Source organism: Notothenia coriiceps, unplaced genomic scaffold, assembly GCF_000735185.1.
Source record: "Notothenia coriiceps isolate Sejong01 unplaced genomic scaffold, NC01 NC01_scaffold00009158, whole genome shotgun sequence".
NCBI classification, from domain to species: domain Eukaryota; kingdom Metazoa; phylum Chordata; class Actinopteri; order Perciformes; family Nototheniidae; genus Notothenia; species Notothenia coriiceps.
The window spans coordinates 1-6,619 of record NW_011341859.1 but is presented as its reverse complement, the minus strand read 5'-3'; the positions used below and the strand labels follow the sequence as shown (position 1 = coordinate 6,619).

At 36.3% G+C, this 6,619-nt stretch overlaps 2 long non-coding RNA genes across 2 annotated transcripts; one reads left to right on the top strand and one right to left on the bottom strand.

Annotated features, from left to right (window-relative positions):
• The first annotated feature begins 528 nt into the window (after nt 1-528).
• LOC104945100 (uncharacterized) lies at nt 529-1,813 on the top strand. Its single transcript, XR_798305.1, has 3 exons — nt 529-566; nt 675-772; nt 1,686-1,813. It is a non-coding gene; the product is annotated as an uncharacterized lncRNA (long non-coding RNA).
• A 541-nt stretch (nt 1,814-2,354) lies between these two features.
• Nucleotides 2,355-5,437, bottom strand: LOC104945099 (uncharacterized). Its single transcript, XR_798304.1, has 3 exons — nt 5,190-5,437; nt 4,774-4,827; nt 2,355-2,498 (listed from the first exon to the last, which is right to left on the bottom strand). It is a non-coding gene; the product is annotated as an uncharacterized lncRNA (long non-coding RNA).
• Between the last annotated feature and the right edge of the window lie 1,182 nt (nt 5,438-6,619).

Genomic DNA, 6,619 nt, shown 5'->3' with positions numbered 1-6,619 from the left:
TCCCGGAAGGAAAAGCAGTTCAGTCTTGTCAAGGTTGAGCTTGAGGTGATGAGCAGACATCCACTGAGAGATGTCAGCTAGACAAGCAGAGATGCGTGCGACGACCTGGGTCTCTGAGCGGGGAAAGGACTTTTACTCAAGTACAAGATCTGAGTACTTCTACTTTTACACAAGTACAACATCTGAGTACTTCTACTTTTACTCAAGTACAAGATCTGAGTACTTCTACTTTTACTCAAGTACAAGATCTGAGTACTTCTACTTTTACTCAAGTACAAGATCTGAGTACTTCTACTTTTACTCAAGTACAAGATCTGAGTACTTCTACTTTTACTCAAGTACAAGATCTGAGTACTTCTACTTTTACTCAAATACAACATCTGAGTACTTCTACTTTGCTCAAGTACAAAAATAATCTAAGTCGCAGGAGGTGGAAATGTCCTGATTATCATTTCCTAGTTTGGGTGAGTTTTTGGAGTTATTGTAATATTAATAAAAACAATAATTGATCTCACTTTCTGTTGTTTTCTTTTCCAGAATCATCTCTGCGGTGTTCCAAGAATGCGGTACGTCCCTCTTAATCCTCAGTTTGAATATCGTGTGTCGTTTCATGTTTTAACTCTGATCAAATGACATCTTCCTCTTCTGTCTCCCTCCCTCCTCTTCCTCTGCAGCTGCTTCAGTCTGCGCTCAGCGTTCATCCTGATAAGGTGGAGAAGACCATCGAGGACATCATGGCGCTGAAGAAGATCAACCCTGACACCAACCCACAGTGAGACTTTAGATATCTACGTTTCTGTCACTTCATCCTTCTGTGAGGGTCTCTCAGGCAGTTAGCATAACACCTCTGAATCAGAAAGAGTATAAACAACACTTTCCCAAAGGCTGCGGATGGAAATGAATTAAATCTACTACAAAGAGTATTTTCTCTCTTTGAGATTAACGATCCCTAACATTGTTTATTGTTAAAAAATACAAACAACTAATAGCAAGGCTTATTTTGAATCTACTCCTAAATAATGTTAAAATTCACAAACAAAATAATATGAATTCAACAGTGAGCAAAAACAACAATTAAATGTAAAAAGACCTAAAATAAGAGTGTGACGTGTATTTATGTATATATGAGTGAACATATAGACAATGATACAGTTATTTTATTGAATATACAATGTTTTCACTAGAAACATAGATTTGATCATTTTAAAAAGTTTGTTTCCAGGCCAGAGGTAGTGCCACTGATTCCATGGTTTAGTGTTGCTTTCTTCCTCAGCGACCATTAGAGCTCAGACTGAGCTGTAAGTCTCTCAGAATAACAGACAGCGTGTGGACGTTGATAGGTTCCTCTCTCACGATCACCATCTCTCCCCAGGCTGGGCGTGCTAAGTCATTTCTTTGAGATATATGTCAATATTTTGGGATGTTATATCATTTTTTCAGAAGCCAAGTCATTATTTTCTTATGCTAACTCATTATTCTGAGATGCTTAGTCATTGCTTTGAGATGCTAAATGCTGAAGTGAAATAATGAAGCATAGTTAGATGATCACTGGAAAAGCAGCATTTCATTAAGTAACAAATCTGCTTCCTCAGCGACCATTAGAGCTCAGACTGAGCTGTAAGTCTCTCAGAATAACAGACAGCGTGTGGACGTTGATAGCTCTGGTTCCCCTCCTCTCTCCCCAGGCTGGGCATCTCTCTTCAGGCCAGCCTGCTGCAGATCGTGGGCTACAGGAAGCTGGTGGGAGAGGTGGAGAAACTACGCAGAGAACAATACGACTGTGAGAACCAAGAGCACGAGGACATGCTCATGAAGGTATATCTATAACCAGAGAGAGAGAGAGAGAGAGAGAGAGAGAGAGAGAGGATTTNTTTACCAGCTTTGAGAACACTTTCATGATCAATCATTATAAAACATATCAACAGTAAAAGTAGTCATTGTGCAGATTGGTCCATTTCAGAATAATATATATGATATGTTTTATAATGATTGATCATGAAAGTGTTCTCAAAGCTGGTAAAGGTGCAGCTAGTTTGAATGACTTTGTATACTGCAGGGTAGCTTGTGGATTTACTCCAGGTGGAACTAAAGTCAGATTTAACACTTGATTAGATTTCACATCATTCATCCACATCTGTAAAGTAACTAAAGGTATTAAATACATGCAGTGGAGTAGAAGTACACCATGTACCTCTGAATTAGAAGTACAAAGTAACATAACATGGAAACACTCAAGTAAAGTACCTCAAAATTAACAAAAAGTACTTGAGTAAATGTACTTAGTTGCTTCCTGCCTTTGATTACTATAAGCTGAATAAACATGAGTTTATTATCAGGCAGTGTGAGAGTTACCTATCTTCAGGGTCCTGCGGGCTCCATGCTTGTTGTTGTAACAGATCCTCTGCAGCTCGCAGCGACCCGTTAGCTTCCTGGTGATGAACTTCAGTCCTCGCCACAAACACTTACAGTACAGGAAGACGAAGAACTGTGTCACCACCCTGCAGATTTCAAAGATTCAAGAATCAAAGTTTTTATCATCATATGCACAAAGCTACAGTGTAACAATGGCTTCTGACCTGAGCTCCTCCAACAATGCAACATATATAATAAAATAAAAAAATAAAAATAGTGCAAGAAGTCTATATACATGTAGATAGAATATGATATGTATAAGAACAGAATATGAAATAAAATAATGTAAATTAAGACAAAAGAGGGTGAGATACGGACTTTGGTGTCATCTGTTAAAAATACTACAAATATAGTTAGTTGAATACTCAGTTCTGATTGGTCGATTTGGACATTCCAGGGGTCTGTTATTTTTCGCTAGCAGTCCGTTGCTAAGAAGAGCAGACCGTTGCTAAGGAGAGCAGACTGTTGCTATGGAGGATACTCTGAACAAAGGGACTATTTGCAGTCTTGATTTTAGTATTTACTACTGATATTAAATGGAAATTACATTTAGATAAAATAATGTTGGTCTTACATGTTAGTAAATTGAATATTTGGGAGTTTTGGTAATAATATAAAACAATAAATGATATTGTTTTGAGTTTTTTTACTACTTTTTATGTTTTACAGACCTATATTAACTACCACTTCAACCGTTAGTGAAAAAACGTAAAGAATTGGTACTCTAAATAATCACGATATAGACTTGGCACCCTAAAATAACAATAAATGGGAGAAAAAAAAAACGTCAAGCTGTTTTTGGTTTTACATGTTAGTAAATTGAATATTTGTTTGGTAATAAAATAAAACAGTTAATGATATTGTTATGAATATTTTCAATACTTTTTTTCTATATTAGCTGTCACTGCAGCTCCTGATACAGTTTCCTTATTTATTGCAAAAAATAGTTTTTTACAGGATTTTACGGATTATTAGCTCAGTATTTTTGGGGGATTCATAATAAAAATTGCATTCTATTCAGAGTAAACATGTAAAATGGGCTCAATAAGAGTACACAAATAAGATTGTGTGTTACTTCTCGTCTACCAGCAGCAGATCAAAGTGTGCTATTTTTACAGATGACACTGAGGACCAAAATGGAAATGTGTGTTTTGGGAAATGCACAGCGACCCGTTATAAAAACGTGGAGACTAAATGATTTCTATCCTCTTCTGGATTTTCTCTGAACGTGAGGAAAGAAGGAAGAACACACTTATGTTGTAGTCCCTGTAGATCCCGAAACACAGAATTAGGGCCTATTTGTAATTTAGCAACTCAAATAAAGACGACTAAGATTCTCTGAATAATGAGTTAGCATAAGGAAATGATTACTTAAAAATATCTTAGCATCTAAAAATACCGACAGCGTCTCATAACATACTGTAGACTAAGCATCCCAAAATAACGTCATATGTCTCAAAATAATGACTTAACATGTCAGAGAAAGGACTAAGCATCTCAGAATAATGAGTTAGCATCTGAAAAAATGACTTAGCATCCAAAAATAACGACACATATCTCAAAATATAGACTAAGCATCCCAACATAACTTCTTCTCAAAATACAACCTAGCATTTCAAATAATGAACTACATCTCCAAATATAGACTAAGCATCTCAAAGTAAGGCCTTAACAATGTTAAATATATAGCTAGCATCCCAAAATGTTGATTTATATCTCAAAATAACAACCTAGCATCTCTAAAAAATGACAATTAGCATCCCAAAATAACGACATATAGGCTATCCCAAAATAACAACCTAGCATCTCAAATAACGACTTAGCATCTCAGACTAACGACATGTCTCAAAAATAACGACATAGCATCTCCAAAATACAGACTTAGCATCTCAAAAAAAGGCCTTAACAACTTAAAATGTAGAACTAGCATCCCAAAATGTGGACATATCAAAATATAGGCTTATCATCCCAAGATATAGACTTATATATCAATATTTTTGACTAAGCATCTAATTTCTCATTATTTCGACCTGCTTTGTAAAATGTTTACAGGATGTTTTTTTTCTGCAGAAATGGTTTCCACACACAGAAAGCAACAGATCTATTAATAGAGACTTGGTGTACATGTGCTCCATAATTAAGAGGCCTCCTCCTCCTTACAGCCACTTATACTGGCCACAATAAGATAATCGATCCGCCTTCACTGGGAGAACTGGGAATACACATCCTGCAGTATTTAGTGTAAACAAGACATTGCAGTGGATCGAAATGAACGAAGGAAAACAGGCTCAGAAAACGGAGATTTTGAATGAATTCCTTCACGTTTTGACGAATAAAATGCACATTAAAGAGTGTCTTTACCTCAGAAAATGCTTCATCTTGGTGTTTTCGGTGGTGTTTCTGCAGAGAGATCACCTGCAGACAGAAAGCAGAGGATGTGTCGGTGGTTTCTCCGTCTGTGTGGAGGATTAACGCGCAAATAATCTGCGGCTTTTCCTCCTCCCTGCCTGCACCCGGTGAGCAGCGCTAATATTAACCTGCAATCCGTGCAACGACACACAAACACACACATATAGACAGGGAGATATGTGGTTTATTTCCCCCTTTAGTGCATCAATAACACATTGTATAAACGCTCCGTGGTCTGCGGGCTGGTTAGCAACCCGGTGCACAAACACAGAATCATCCATAGCGACACACGGTGGCTGTAAAAGCTTCAGTGCATGCAATACAAACATTAAAAATCCATGCGATAACACACAATAATGTCCTCTTACCGATGTGAGAGGAGTATAGGCTAAAAGAAGATGGAGCTGTCCGGTGTTGTGCTGCTCACTGCTGCAGAGCCTCCATGATGATGACAGTCAGTGTGCAGAGACTCACTGCAGAATACTGAGGAGGACAACATCAATTATACATTCACACAGCATTCCCGTCTCTCTGGGGTATAGAGAGGGTTTACTGTGAAAAAAAACCTAAATAATGTGATGATAATGATTTATGGATACAATTGCTTATTGCGTTATTTTTAGGCAGGTTTGAGGAGGAATGGATAACAACATGTGATGGGATTACGTAATGGGGATGCAACACAAAAGGTAACTGTATTTTCTTAAAGTTACATACAATAATCAGATTACGGTTTTATTTTAAAAGAAAGAAAGGGGGATTAGTAGGATTATAATGTTACTTTGCATTTCAAAATACAAATAGTGTTATAGGTTTACTTTCAAGTAAAAGTACTGCATGGAAAATGTCTCTTAAGAATTGCATGGAAAAGTAACCACGGCAGAAAAATCTAAAATTACATTAAAAAAAACTCCAAAAAATAAAAATGTGTAGAGATGCTAATTATTTTTCTCTTAATCTGCTAATTGATCAATCTTTTGTTGAATAAACATTAAGCTAAACATTGCAACATATCATCATTTAAGGATATTATTTATTTGGTGCATATTGCATGTATTCCTTTGCAGACACTTCTGTTATTACAGCATCTGCACCTCGCCTTGAATACATCTCCTTTAATTACATAAAGTAATATTGCACTGAGATAATGAAGTATATCTCCGCCTCTTGATTAAATATATATAATAACTGGCTTTTAAATGTGGTGTATTCAGAGGTGGGAAGTAGTGGAGTACAAATAGCCTACTTTGTTACTGTACTTAAGCACATGTTGCTGGTATCAGTAGCCTACTTTACTCCACTACTTATTTTTCTGACGTCTTTTTACTTTGACTTCTTACATTTTGAACCCAAATACCTGTACTTTCTACTTCTTACATTTTGAACACAAATACCTGTACTTTCTACTTCTTACATGTTGAACACAAATACCTGTACTTTCTACTTCTTACATGTTGAACACAAATACCTGTACTTTCTACTTCTTACATGTTGAACTCAAATACCTGTACTTTCTACTTCTTACATGTTGAAACAAATACCTGTACTTTCTACTTCTTACATGTTGAACTCAAATACCTGTACTTTCTACTTCTTACATGTTGAACACAAATACCTGTACTTTCTACTTCTTACATGTTGAACACAAATACCTGTACTTTCTACTTCTTACATGTTGAACACAAATACCTATACTTTCTACTTCTTACATGTTGAACTCAAATACCTATACTTTCTACTTCTTACATGTTGAACACAAATACCTATACTTTCTACTTCTTACATGTTGAACCCAAAT